The sequence below is a fragment of the Rutilus rutilus genome (genome assembly GCF_951802725.1).
Source record: "Rutilus rutilus genome assembly, chromosome: 8".
NCBI lineage: Eukaryota > Metazoa > Chordata > Actinopteri > Cypriniformes > Leuciscidae > Rutilus > Rutilus rutilus.
Genome location: NC_140222.1, coordinates 20,855,333 through 20,871,644, shown reverse-complemented (window position 1 = coordinate 20,871,644; position 16,312 = coordinate 20,855,333).

The window sequence follows — 16,312 nt, the reverse complement described above, 5'->3', positions numbered from 1 at the left end:
ACACATATAGATCTCATCGGGCCGAACAACTTTCCCTTGGTCAAGTTTTACTCCAGCCCAACAGGAAGTCGGCTATTATGGGTTATTTGGAAAATGCTTGCTCTGGATGTCACGATACCACACACGAGAAACAGGGAGATCCAATAGCGGTAAGTTTTTATTAAAGGGAAATCCAAAATCAGTAGTCAAATCCAGGCGTGGGTCAAAATCCAATATATCAATCCAAAAAACAAAAGACAAGCGCAGACTAGAAACAGACACTGAAGTGGCGTGATAAATACGAGGACTCCGTGACACATACTAAAACAGACATGGTTATATACACAGGGAAATGACAATGCTAATGGGGAATTGGCTGAGTGCAATGATTAATGACAAGGGACAGCTGATAGACGGTGGGCCGAGGGGAGATTTCGTGTTTTCAAACGATCTGTGGTGAGGGATAACCCAGTTTTTTATATGTAACCGCTACGCTTTTCAACAAAGTAAATAAAAATTGTTGCCACTCACACACTTTGTCCATTACTATAATATCGGCAACTTTCTCCAGGTTATTTTCCCGGCGAATAGAGCAAGCAACTACGTGCGGGGTCCGACCTGCATGACGTATTTAATGCCTTCATCCAATAGCGTGCGTGGAAAGTGTCGGTGTTGGTGACGCGTTTGTGTGAACACTGGCGCGCTTCGCGCCCAGGATTTAAGATTGTACTATTTAAGATAAGAACTGTTTTACCTAATTTTGCTACATATTCAGTTTGACACAAAATGAGTACGTAGAGGTAACGTTATCCATTTGTACTGTTTTTATTTTATGTAACCACCTTTTGTCATACGAGGTCCTGTCATTTCTTTGTAATCTTTAATAAATACACCCTTCTGATTTAACACATTTGACATAATGGTATTGCTTGGAAACAGAACGTCATGAAAAAACGAGACAGACAATACTCTTTTTCCCGCCCATGTTTACTTGGAAGAAATGGCAAAACATGAAGTGCTGTATGCATATATTTGAGGGAAGTGGTGGACCCACCATTCCCTTCACAGACATAAGTTGGGAGAAATTTATTAAATCAGTGTTTCTTTGGAAAGACCTTGAGGGCAGAGAAGGTATCATTGCAGAAGAGGCAGTACAGGCATACAAATTACAAAGCCAGGAACCTACAAACCAGATAGTCAAACCAGCTAACACTGGCTACCACAGGGAGTGCTACAGCCATTTCACAAATATCACGAAGATAAAACGAGCACAAAGGAGAAAAGAGAAGGCAGTATTAGTTGAAGAAACTGCAAAGGAAGGTTGGTATTATATTGTATAGACAGGTGGTGCAGTATTAGACATACAGTACAGGTCTAAAGTTGGGAAACATTACTATTTTTAATGTTTTTGAAAGAAGTGTCTTCTGCTCATCAAGCCTGCATTTATTTGATAAAAAAAAAATACAGAAAAAAAATTAACATTGTTATATATTATTACAATTTAAAATAATTGATTTTCAATTTATTATACTTTAAATTATTTCGGTGATTTAAAGCTGAATTTTTAGGATCATTATCACATGATCATTTAGAAATCATTCTAATATGATGATTCATTATCAAAGTTGGAAACAGTTCTGCTGCTTAATATTTTTTCATAACATGTGATACTTTAAGATACTTTGAAGAATAATAAAAAAAAAAAAAAAGGCAGCTACGTTTTTAAAATAGAAATATTCTGTAACAATATACACTACTGGTCAGTATTTTTTTCTTTTTTAAATAAAATCAATACTTTTATTCAGCAAGGATGTGTTAAATTGATAAAAAGTGATAGTAAAGATTTATATTATTAGAGAATATTTTTATTTTGAATAAATGCAGTTCTTTTTAACCTTTTATTCATCAAATATATTAGGCAGCAGAACTGTTTCCCACACTCATAATAAATCAGAATATTAGAGTGATACGGGGTGGTGTGGCGCAATGGATAAGACACATGCCTTTGGTGTGAGAGACCCGGGTTCGAATCCACTGTGAGACACCAATGTGTTCCTGAGCAAGACACTTAATCCCTAGTTGCTCCAGAGGCGTGCGACCTCTGACATGTATAGCAATTGTAAGTCGCTTTGGATAAAAGCGTCAGCTAAATGAATAAATGTAAATGTAAATGATTTCTAAAGGATCATGTGATAGACTGGATGTCACATGTGACACTGAAGACTGAAGTAATAATGCTGAAAATTCAGCTTTGCATCACAGAAATAAATGATAATTTAAAGTATAATAAATTTAAAACCAATTATTTTAAATTGTAATAATATATCACAATATTACATTTTGATCAAATAAATGCAGGCTTGATGAGCAGAAGAGACTTCTTTCAAAAACATTAAAAATAGTAATGTTTCCAAACTTTTGACCTGTACTGTACAGTGCAGTATGGTCAGTAGTATACAGTTAAGATAGTGTGGTTTACAATAATATAAATTAAATATATTATATATAAGAGCAGAATAGATATACAGTATGAACAACATATACAGATATGTGCAGTGTAGTTGCAGTAACAATATAAGATTAGTACAAAAAACTAGACGAAATTTGTTGGCAAACTTTTACATTGGCTTGAAAAGGCCTAGCCCGAAAGTTAAGGCAATACAGTTCGATAGATAGGTTGAAAGAAAAAAAAAGAAATAGATAAAAAAAATAAAGGTTAGAAAGAAATAAAGAAAGGTTAGAAAGAAGGATAGATAGAAAAAAGAAAGATATGAAGGAAGGATTTTTTCTTTAATCAGTGATGTGAGGAAGGGTGCAGAACCTAAATCTATTGTTTTGCACTTTTAGTGGTAGAGGATGGTGAGGCAACTCCAGTTAAAACACGGGCTCTGAGATCTTACGCCCGTGATCTCTACACGTCCAAGCAGGCCCCACACCTGCTTCCAGTACAATGCATTATTTGCAAACACGAGAAGTACAAGGTTCAGACACACAGCAGGAAAAGGGTAAAAGAAAAGCTAACACAGTGTGAAACACTCCATGCCGGGAAATTGCTACTCGCCGCTGAAGGGAGAAGGGATGAGTCTCTCCTTCTCCAGATCCAAGACAGGGACTTGGTGGCTAGTGAAGCACGGTATCACTTCACCTGCTATCGAGATTATACCCGGTACCTGACCACACACAAAATTGAGAGAACAGAAACAAACATATATGAAAATGGATACAAGCACTTCTGCAAAACAGTCATTGAGGAGAGGCTGTTAAAACAACGTGAAGTGCTTCGACTGTCAAAGCTGAATTTGCTTTTCAAAAAAACTGTGGAAGAAACAGAGGGAGTGAACATCGCAGCTTATAAGGCACACTCACTAAAGGCAAGACTTCACAAGTCTCATCCCTTCTTGAAATTCCTCAAGGCATCCACAACCTACCTTGTATATGTGGACAATCTGTCAGCTGACGAGATTGTGCATGAAGTTGCCGTCTCCTCTGCTTCCTCCTCATCTGAAGAAAGTGAAGAAGAAATGACAAGTCAAGAAGATATTGAAAATGCCACCATCAACACGGATGATTCTCGGGTGTTATATCATGCAGCAATGACACTTAAAGAAATAATCCAAAAGACATCAAAAAGATCCCCAAAGATTCCATGGCCTCCCACAGCAGGTGACCTCACACTGCAAAATGCCATGAGTGTAGTGCCTCACCAACTTTTTAACTTCATTGCATGGATATCAGGAATGTCATCACAACCATCAGATGAACGTGTTGATGTCACTTCAGAGGACAGCAGAAAGATAGTGTCCACTTGTCAGGACATTATTACCCTGGCAACCAGAGGACGGTGGCTCATGCCAAAACAGTGCTCACTTGCAAAGGCAGTTCGGCATATGACTGGCTCTGCACAGCTTATAGGGTTGTTAAATGGTCTGGGTCACTGCTCATCCAATTCCCAGGTCCTCGAGCATGATACTGCACTTGCTCACCTACAAATGGAGAGAGGAGAAATATACATCCCTGAAAAAAATCAGTGCTGAAGTGCCTGTGACTCTTGTCTGGGATAATAATGACTTTGGAGAGGAGACTCTTTCAGGTAAAGGGACAACACATAACACCAATGGTATAATAATTCAGAGGGCCATAAACAGTTATACAGCATCCTTACCAGACACATTACCCAGACAGAGAACACGAGAGCGGTCTGTTCATCCTCCTCCACTGAATCTTTCAACATACACAAGAGGAAAGCGGTCTGGTCCACAGAATTTTGCATTGAAGATAGATCTCCAGCAGGACCAATACAGATATGCCCAAACTACCGGTAGAAGAATTGATGCTGCATTCTTTTTACTGAAAGTACCTGAGGCCCAGGGCAAAGTCCTTCCTGGATGGACAGGGTTTAATATCATGTTGAAGGAAGACACAGTACTACCATCTACACATGTTGGCTACCTACCAGTGATTGACGCCAGTCCGACTGATCTCAACACTGTCCACACCATCCTGAGCCGCTCCATTGCCATTGCTGACAGCTTGGAACAGAAAGAAGTTGTTTTAGTTATGGATCAAGCCATATATGCCAAGGCCCAAGAGATCCGTTGGCAAACAAATTCTTACTCTGAGAGAATTGTAGTGAGGATGGGAGAGTTCCACACAGCAATGGCATATCTGTCATGCATAGGAAAGTTGTATGGTGATGCTGGCTTTCAGGACATCCTGATAGAGTCTGACCTGGTGGCCACAGGCTCAATCGATGGAGTGATCTCCGGCCATCACTACAACAGGAGCATACGGGCTCACAAACTCCTGATGGAAGCACTCCAGAAACTGCGCTGGTGGGCATACTTGGACACACTCACACAAGAACAAAATGCAGCAGCTTTAAAAGTGGCAACAGATCTGCAGGAGTGTTTTCCCTCTGAAGAGTTCAAGGTCATGCTAACATCAGACACATTTCAGCAGTTACTGCAAGGTTATGAAGAATTTGTGGTGAAAAACAACTGTAACCACACATTCGCATTTTGGAGCACATACCTTGACATGATGGAAGATTTGCTTCTTTTCATCAGGGCAACAAGAGAGGGGAACTGGGCTCTCCATTTGTCCACTGTGCAAAGTATGCTGCCCTGGTTTTTTGCCTGTGACAAAGTAAATTATGCCAGGTATTTGACGGCATATTGGGCTGAAATGACCAACCTGGAAGACACACACCCTTCAGCACACCAGCAGCTTCTTTCAGGTGACTTTGTGGCACAAAGACATCAAAGTCATGGTTTTGCCGGCACTGCATGTGATCAAGTCATTGAGCAAACAGCCAATCGTGACTCAAAGACAAAGGGAGGCATCAGTGGGTTCTCTCTGAACAAGGGTGCAGTTCACCGCTGGACCCTAACACAACATGAGCGGGCAGCAATCACTTTGGAATGCAAAACAATGGCAGGAAAGTGCCCGGTAGGACATCTTAACTCGGAGCTAGACAACACCAGAATGCAGAGAGATCAGGCTGATGTGAGGAACATTGTGGCCACTATCCAAAATATGGTTAACCCTTTTGACCCATTGCTGGATGGGGAGTCTCTTTGTCACATCTCTTCTGGCCAACAGGCATCAGAAAATGTTGCCACAGATTTACTAGGGGCTAAACAAAGAGGTGTTAAGGCACTCACTGAATTCTGTGAAAAAAGGATTGTCAATGGCGAAGCATCATTCCATGACCCTATAAAGAAAATGAAAATAAAAACATTCAAAGACACTGGACAAAGTACAGTCACAAAAATTAGAGGGAAAGAAATCATCCTAACATCACATCGCAACTTGTTTGCAAGGCTAATTGTTGTGGGCAGCGTTAGGCAAATTAACATCGATGAAATGCTAACTTACAGTTTGGGTCCTTTTCCACAGTCAATTTCCAACTTTGATGGCTCTCTGGTCAAAACCAACAAAGCTAAGCTGATGCACATCTTGCTCGATGAGATCAACCCGCCTGCATCAGTGAGTGACATTCCTGATGGCTCAGTTTGGATTTGGGATGCTATGGCTCTGGTGCAACAACTAAAGCCACAGCCAACATTTGGGTTGTATGCTGATCATGTACTGAGGACATTAGTTCACTCAGCTAAGGCAACCAAGTCAACAGAGCTTCATTTTGTATGCGACACATACAGCGACCTGAGCATCAAAAATGCTGAGCGTAGTCGGCGCGCAGAACAGGGCTACCAAAAAATCAAAATATATGGAGATGACCAAAAAACCCCAAAGCAGTGGAAAAAATTCCTGGCATGTGGCCAAAATAAAGAAAACTTACTGGAGTATTTCTTCCAACATTGGAGCTCATCTGCAAAAAATATAATTGACAACATAACCATCATTGTTGCACATGGAAGCAAGTGTCACTCAATTAAGATGAATGTGAGCTATACTGACCTTGAAATAGTGGAACTCAAAGACCTAGAGACAAGTCAAGAGGAGGCAGACACCAGAATGATACTGCATGCAGCCCATGCAGCCAAACACAGCCATGACCTTGTAATCAAGAGCCCAGACACTGATGTCTTTGTGCTGGCTCTAGCTTTCTGCAGCCACATTGATGGCCACCTCCATTTCCATACAGCCAAGGGGAGAAACAAACACATTACTGACATTACCAAGCTACAAGCCCATCTTGGCGAAGACAAATGTGATGCCCTTATAGGTCTGCATGCCTTTTCTGGATGTGACACAGTGAGCGCTCTGCATAAGGTTGGGAAAGCAAAAGCATACAAAAAACTAAGTTCAAAAACAGAATACATCACTATGTTTAGAGAACTAGGAACAAGTTTCACCCCATCACCAGAACTATGTGAAGCTCTGGAAGCTTACATGTGTGATCTATATGATCAGAAGGACTGCCAAGATGTCAATATTGCAAGGGCTAAACTGTTCAAATCAGGTAAATGTTCTGAGAGAGACTTGCCTCCAAACAAAGACTCCTTGCATAAACACATCCAGCGGGCAAGCTATCAGGCTGCAGTACACAGAAGGAGTCTTGAGTGCATGCCAGACATTCCTCCTCCTGTAAATCATGGCTGGAAGATGGTAGGAGATTTCTACGGAGTGGACTGGATGACACTTCCGCCAGCTCCAGAGGCCATACTGGAACTTGTGCACTGCTCGTGTAAAAAAACTAATTGTGTTAAGGGTAGATGCACATGTAAACTGCATGAGCTGCCATGTACAAACCTCTGTCAGTGTGTAAACTGTGACAATAAGTCACTTGAAGATGATGACTAGGGCACATGCGTGTATGTATGTACACATGTGGGGAGTGGTGTGTTTGTGTGTTGGCTACTCCTGCAGAAGTAAATCTGTATGACATGTTTATGTACATTATAACTCTGCTCTGTTTGATAGCCTATGTTCTTTGATAGTTATACTTATAATCTTGTTTCTTTTATATGCAGTTTATGTTCTTTGATAGTTATAATCTTATTTCTATTACATACAATTCTAACTAACGTTAGAGCTCTTAGCTCTCCGGTTTGAATATTGAATATTGGTTAGAATATTAGAATTTGTACAGTTCCCTACAATTACCAATAAAAAGTCAAAGGCCAAAAAAAGAGTCTTGTTGGCAGCCGACGGAAATAAAATGAATACAAATAAACATGTTTGATATAATAAGATATTTTGCATCATCATTTTTATTGCACTTAACTATTGTCATATTTTGTGTATGATCCCATACAGTAGTGAAATACATAGCAATATTTGCATATGGTTTAACAGTTTATTGTCATAAATATAAAAAATATATAAAAGGTGTGCATCATACATGAGACCTGGGTGAACAGTGTACAGTTGGTTGTATGACTGTAAGTCATTGTCTTCAAATGCTATTGAAGTTAGAAATGTTTATACCAATGTCGCATGTAATTTTGAGACGGTCCCTAAAAATGCGAATATCAAACGTCCAACGTCAAGCCAACTTCATGCCAGTGACTTCCTTTTACACTGAAATGCCTTCCGTTTGCACTAAAAAGTTCACGCACATCCACATATGAAAATCACTCGCATATACATATATACACACACACAACTTAAGCATGCATCCACGTTTTATTTTGTATGTATGCGCGCATCGAGTTTATATGTATGTGCGAGTGTTTATAGGTGTATATGCATGGAAGTTTATATGTATGTGCGAGTGTTTATAGGTGTGTCTGCGTGCAGCGAGTGTATATGTATGTGCGAGTGTTTATAGGTGTATATGCATGGAAGTTTATATGTATATGCGAGTATTTATAGGTGTATGCGTGCGTCAAGTTTATATGTATTTGCAAGTTATTCACAAGTGTATATGCATAGTGTATATACTAACATAATATGTATTGGTATAGATTTCATATTAGTGTGCACGTGTATTTCATGTATTTTGAACATCCAATAGTATACATGTATATGCGAGTAATTTATAGGTGTATATGCACGTGTGTTATGTATTGATAAGCAAAGTTTGATTTAAATCCTACGTGGCGCCTCATAGCTACTGCCAGAGCCGTTAAATATGATATTCTACAACGGCTCTGGCTACTACTAGCTCGCCAACTGAAACGTTACCCTACTAAAACGACACTAACGAGACGCTTACACACATTTGAACAACACAGTGTACAAAACAAACATTTTATATAGATATCATATTCTAATTAAATTAATACTTACAATCACACAAAGAATGTCCTTGACGATGATCAACGCGCTGCTGCTGCTGCTCGTGTCTGATAGCTAAATCATCCGTGTAACAGCTGTTCTAAATAACCTACATCTGATTGGTTAATAATAATCCCGTGTCAATATCTTGCCGCGCTATTGGCTCAACTGATATAGTAGGCAACCGCGTTTGCCTGCATATTTACGGGTCGCGCATTATGATTTCGTGGAAAATGTGCAATAAATGGGAGTGGCAACACTTTTCATATCGTTGAGAATAAAACAACCGTCCCAACTTTACAAATCCAGGTTCTCCCTCCATGGGGATCATCCATTTCGAAAAGTAAAGCAGATACGGACCCTCGGCCCACCGTCTATGAGTGCAATGAAGAAACAAGGATCGTGGGGAATGTAGTTCAGAAAGTGACAGACACCGTGGGGAAGGAGGACATCTAGTGGTACCCAGGGAACACAAACCAAACACTGTGACATTACCCCCCCTCTACGGAGCGGCTACCAGACGCTCCAAGACGTGACAAACAAAACAAGAGTCCAGGCGGGAGGTGGACTGGTGGAGGATCAGGGGGAGGGATGGGGGGCCAGGTCCATGGAGGGAAACGGGGACAGGGGGTGACAGTCCCTCTGGCGGCCAGGGCGGAGACGACAGTCCATCGGGCGGCCACGGCGGAGACGACCCCTCGGGCGGCCATGGCACAGGAACAGACACCGGCTCAGGAACTGGAACAGACACCACCGGCTCCGGCTCAGGAACTGGAACAGACACCACCGGCTCCGTAACTGGAACAGACACCACCGGCTCAGGAACTGGAACAGACACCACCGGCTCAGGAGCAGACACCACCGGCTCAGAAACAGACACCACCGGCTCAGGAACAGACACCACCGGCTCCGGCTCAAGAACTAGTACAGACACCACCGGCTCAGGAACTGGAACAGACACCACCGGCTCAGGAGCAGACACCACCGGCTCAGGAACAGACACCACCGGCTCAGGAACAGACACCGCCAGCTCAGGAACAGACACCGCTGGCTCGGCGGCGATCATCCTGTCCGAAGACACAGGCTCAGCGGCGGCCATCTTGTCCTAAGACACAGGCTCGGCGGAGACCCTCTTGTCCGCAGACACTGGATCCGGCTCGGCAGCGGCCATCTTGTCCGAAGACTCCGGCACGGCAGCGTCCATCTTGTCCGAAGACACAGGCTCGGCGGCAGCCATCTTGTCCGAAGACACAGGCTCGGCAGATGTGACGTGAACAGGCTCGGCGGTGGCCATCTTGTCCGAAGACACAGGCTCGGCAGACGTGACGTGAACGGTCTCTGGATCGGCAGACGTGACGTGAACAGTCTCTGGATCGACAGACGTGACGTGAACAGTCTCTGGATCGACAGATGTGACGTGAACAGTCTCTGGATCGGCAGACGTGACCTGAACACTCCTGGGAATCTCTAGGATCTTGGATAGCATAGAAAAATAATCCAATAACGTTTCAGCGGCCATCTTGTCCGAAGACAGAGGCTCGGCAGACGTGACGTGAACAGTCTCTGGATCGACAGACGTGACGTGAACAGTTTCTGGATCGGCAGACGTGTCCCTCCTCCCCCTTCTCCGTCCGCGATGGCGAGACGGCGACTCCGATCAATCCCTCACGAGCCCAGGGTCAAAGGGAGGCCATGGCGGAGAGTGATGTTGGATTTCCTCTCGATCACTCACTCCTCTGCGACCTCCCCGGGTCCCACGGAAAATGACTAGGCGGGTTCCCTCAAAACCAATCCTTCTCGAAGAAACACCGGAAAACATATCGTTGGATCTTTGGTGACGGAGTCCTTTTGTCACGATACCACACACGAGAAACAGGGAGATCCAATAGCGGTAAGTATTTATTAAAGGGAAATCCAAAATCAGTAGTCAAATCCAGGCATGGGTCAAAATCCAATATATCAATCCAAAAAACAAAAGACAAGCGCAGACTAGAAACAGACACTGAAGTGGCGTGATAAATACAAGGACTCCGTGACACATACTAAAACAGACAGGGTTATATACACAGGGAAATGACAATGCTAATGGGGAATTGGCTGAGTGCAATGATTAATGACAAGGGACAGCTGAGTGCAATGAAGAAACAAGGATCGTGGGGAATGTAGTTCAGAAAGTGACAGACACTGTGGGGAAGGAGGACATCTAGTGGTACCCAGGGAACACAAACCAAACACTGTGACACTGGAATTTGGATTTGAAATAACTCTCCTAGGCAATTATTTCAATTGCCACCAAACTTGGTCAGCATGAAGTAAAGACATTGAGGATGCTAAATTGTGGACAGATTTTTGATATCTCGAACGGTTTGGCCGTGCATGGCGAGGAAATGAATTTATGGCGAATAATGGGACACAGGAAGTGTGTTATAACTTCTGCATACATTAACTGATCTTGATGAAACTTCAGCAGTGTGTTCGTTGTAAGAGGCCGAACACAAAGATGTGACTATTGTGAGTCAAAGTTATAGCGCCACCAACTGGCTGCAGGAAGTTTGTCACTTTCAAAATGCTTTGAAATCACTCTCTTATTTTTACCCGATTTTCTTCAAACTTTATGTGCATAATGTAGACCCACAGCAGATGTAGACCTGTGAAAGGATTATTGATATCTTAGATACTGTTGCCATGGCAACGCATTGAACTTTAATATTATTTTTTGATGCTTTTGAGACTCTTTAGCATGCTTGAAATTGCATGAAACTCGACAGACACATCACATTTATTAGCCAGTAGACATGTGCAAAGTTTTAGAAACGGGCGTGGTGGAATGGCTCAGTAGCGCCACCTGTTGACCAAAGTGGGGGGTTAGATTCATCTACAGCAACAAAACTTGGTATGTATATTGTTCTCATCCAGCCGGACAACTTTCCAATTTACAGTAATTAGCACCGACCAACAGGAAGTCAGATATTTTGGTTTGAATGTGGATTTTTCTGGAGAATTTTCTCTCCCTCTCTCTCTCTGTCTCTGTGTGTGTGAGGAGGGGAGGGGGGATTTTTCACCCTTGAACAGGGTCTGAAAACTTGGTCAATAGATCAAACACGCTTGCATGAATTAATATGAAACTTAGTACACGTACAGATCTCATCGGGCCGAACAACTTTCCCTGGTCAAGTTTTACGCCAGCCCAACAGGAAGTCGGCTATTATGGGTTGTTTGGAGAACGCTTGCTCTGGTATTTGAAATAATCCTGCTAGGCAATTCTTTCAATTGCCACCAAACTCGGTCAGCATAAAGTCAAGACATTGATGCTAAATTGCAGATGCTAAATTGCGGACGGATTTTTGATATCTCGAACGGTTTGGCCGTGGCGAGGAAATGAATTTATGGCGAGAAAAGATAAAAACGAAGTGTTATAACTTCTGCATACATTAACTGATCTTGATGAAACTTCAGCAGTGTGTTCGTGGTAAGAGGCCGATCACATGTATGTAACTATTGTGAGTCAAAGTTATAGCGCCACCAACTGGCAGCAGGAAGTGTGTCACTTTCTAAAATCAGCCTCTGAATTTTTACCCACTCCTCTTAAGTGGTTTATTTTATTCCCACCAAATTTTTCCAACATGATGAAAATACATTAAAGATGCTAAATTGTAAACAGATAATAAATATCTCAAACGGTTTTGCTAGTGCGAGGGATTAAAATAATGTCAAAAAAGGAAACACTAAAAACCTCCTATCTTCTAAAAATGTAATTATACACCATTTATTTCTAAAACCCATTTTATTCTTTTATTCCAAAAAATAAATAAATTATGTCATTCATAGTGCTATACTGCCCTCTTGTGTTCAAAGTCAGGTAGGCCTATTGTATCTATATAAAAATATACTAGGTATGTGACGGTGAGGAATATTTTACCACCGGTTAATCAACGTGTGACACCGCTGGGGGCTTTTGAATTGCTAACTTAAAAACGAAAGTAAAATATGTTCGTCTGCACTGACATGGATAATAGTGCAGAGCGAGCGTTTTCAATGAATTCCTATGGAATGAACCAAAAAAAACGTTCGCTCTTCTCTGCCCGTTCCTCGCCGTGGACGCACACCCTATATATATATATATATATATATATATATATATATATATATATATATATATATATATATATGTGTGTGTGTGTATATATATATATATGTATATGTATATTTATTCATTTATTTATTTTTTGTTACATTTATATATATAAATAAATATAGCTGCGAGCAGCGATGGAGGGCCCAAGCCGGTGACACCGCCACCCCGGTGGCTTTAGTGTAACTAAAGGCACCAGGGTGGCGGTGCCACCGGCTTGGGCCCGCAACTGCTGCTCGCAGCTATATTTATTTATATATGTGACCCGATCTGGCGAAATGAGTCGGAAGTCGCAACGTTCCATTTTAAGATATGGGCCGTTTATGTGGAAAAACAATAAAATAATATTTTTTATTTTATTAATTTTTTTGTGCTAAATTTCAAAGAACAGACATTCAAAAATAATCTCCTGAAGTTTCGTAGTCCAGATAATTGATTAAAGGTATTTAAATGACTATTAAAGTTTACAAAGTTTTACTAAATTCGCTGGAAATTAATATTGCTTTTCTCAACTCCTCTAGTCACCTCTGAGCATTTCCCGGGTATCCCCTGAAACGTCTCTGCTCTCCAAATATGGTGTTACACGTTGTATAGAACCAATCAAAAAGCTTAGAAATGTACACAAACGCTGATCATTTGTCAGTGGGAAGCCCCATTTCGACTGACCGGCACGCGATTGGTCCAGCCATCCTCCTGTCAGACTCGCGGCGCTCTGTGCAAACAAGCTAGCAGATCTCCTCAGAAAGATTAAATATTATTAATTTGAGAAATGTCGCTGTCAAAAGAGAGCAAAGTCGCCAAAAAGTCGCCAAAAGCGTTGAACTCACTGGAGGCTTCTAACCTAAGCTCTGCTGCTGGTCATCAAGAGTGGCTAAGGCTAGTCAGTGATTGTTTTGAATCTGGAGACGTGTCATCCTCTGATGACAGCGAAAGTGACAGCCCTGTAGTTTATCGTGTATGGATGTGAGTGAGTGCAATTATTCTGTGAGTGTATTTATCTGCAAGGAGAATCCATTACAATGTGTTTGATTTATTTTAACCCAATATTTAACTGTTGGTATATCCGTTATGAATATGTTACACTGTTATTGTCAACTAGCCTACACAAAGATATGATTGCATAGGCTAACATTATTTGTTCTCTGTTTCCTTGTCTCTCTGCCTCTCTCACTTTCTCTCTCTCTCTCTCACACACACACACACACACACACACACACACACACACAGAGAGAGAGAGAGAGAGACACACACACACACACACACACACACACACACACACACACACACACACACACACACACACAGACAGACACACACACACACACACACACACACAGACACACACACACACACACACAGACACACACACACAGACACACACACACACACACACCCTCTCTCAAGCAAAACTGTAGCACCTCTGTTGAATCTTTCTGATTTTAGTAAATGTTTGTAAAAGTGCCTTTTAAATTATTTATTCAAATAAAAACTTTAAAATAATTTGAGCTTCAGCCTGGCATAATAATAGCATATATTAATGTCTTTGGTCAAATTAAGCTGTACAATAAATAGTTCATCCCTTTAAATGCAATGGATTTTGAAAGATATCAACAAAAAACGGGCAAAAAACTTTAAAAGCGATTTTCTCAGGATTTCAATTGGAAAAAGAGGGCAGACGACCATAATTCAAATGTGTATATATTTACAACCATTCAAGGTATGACTTTGACTAGGATATCATTTGAAAGCTTATGGTTTCCTCTTTCCATTAATACCAAAATATCAGTTTGGAAATTTGGGTCACTGTGACTCATTTTGCTGGATCAGGTCACATATAAATGTAACAAAAAAAATAATACATTAAATATATTATTATTATTATTACTACTACTGTAATTATTATTGATATCACTGTTGCCGTCATCGCAAAATGTTATCATCATCGCCATCTTTAGCATTACTATTATTTTTATTTATTATTATTACTATATTATTATTATTATTATTACTACTGTAATTATTGATATCACTGTTGCTGTCATCGCAAAATGTTATCATCATCGCCATCTTTAGCATTACTATTATTTTTATTATTTTTTGTATTACTATTGTTGTTATTATTATTATTATTATTGTTGTTATTATTATTGTTATTATACTATTATTGATATAACTTTTGCAATTGTACTGTCAATACAAAATATTAGCATCATCGCCATATTTAGTATTACTATTATTACTGTTATTTGTCATGGTTTAGAAGGAGAGAACCCAATCGCAGACCATTTGCAGACATTACAAGGGTTTATTACTACACAAAAACAGAAAACAAAACCCACGAGGGGGTAAAACAAGACAGGATGAACTATTAAGACAGAAAACACTAGACTAACACTCAGACGATAAACTTAGACAATAAAGACAGGATCAAATACTTCTAACAAGACAAGGCTTTCTTCAGGTAACTCACGGAGGGTATCAGACAAGGATAGACAATGTACCGACACAGGACAGCAAACACAAGGGGATTAAATAGGGAGCAAACTAATCAGGAACAGGTGACACAGGTAAAGCAATAATCTAATGATGACGAGATGAGATAACAAGGGGGCGGGGTTACATGACAAGACAACGCAAGCACACAGCCAAACAAATGGCCATGTGCTTACACACAAAACATGGTTCTGTCATGATCCTGCCTCAAAACAAGAAAGATCTAGGACATGAAGGCAGAATCATGACAGAACCCTCCCCGCAAGGAGCGGCTTCCAGACGCTCCCTAGAGGGAACAAGAAACACGGGACAAGACCGACTGAGACATAGACACAAACCAACAATACATGACAAAAACTAATAAAGGCAGACATGAATACACAATGACAGGATTGGGGTGACATAATAAAAATAAAAAACAAGGAAGAGGAGGCGGAGACAACACAGAGTTCATGGGGGAATGTCCAGGGTGGGTGGGACTGTGGTCTTGGGAGGACAGGACGATGGCTGAGGGCGAGGGGACCGGGCAGACTTGGCTGGGGACACACGAGGAACAGTCTTGGGGGAAACAGTCTGGGGTGAAGTGGGTGGGACTGTGGTCTTGGGTGGACAGGACGATGGCTGAGGACGAGGGGTCCGGGCAGACTTAGATGGGGACACACGAGGAACAGTCTTGGGGGAAACAGTCCGGGGTGAAGTGGTGACAGAGGGAACAGCTACAGTCGGCAGCGGAGCGAAGACAATGGGTGAGGCAGGTGGTAAGGGAGTGGAGAAAGATGTAGACTGTGATGCTGGGACAGGGCTGGACACAAAATTAGGGACAGGGCTGAACACATTAGCTGGGACAGGACTGGACACAGGCATCCTCCTGTCAGCTGGAACAGGGCTGGACACATTAGTTGGGACAGGGCTGGACACATCAGCTGGGACAGGGCTGGACACATCAGCTGGGACAGGGCTGGACACATCAGCTGGGACAGGGCTGGACACATCAGCTGGGACAGGGCTGGACACATCAGCTGG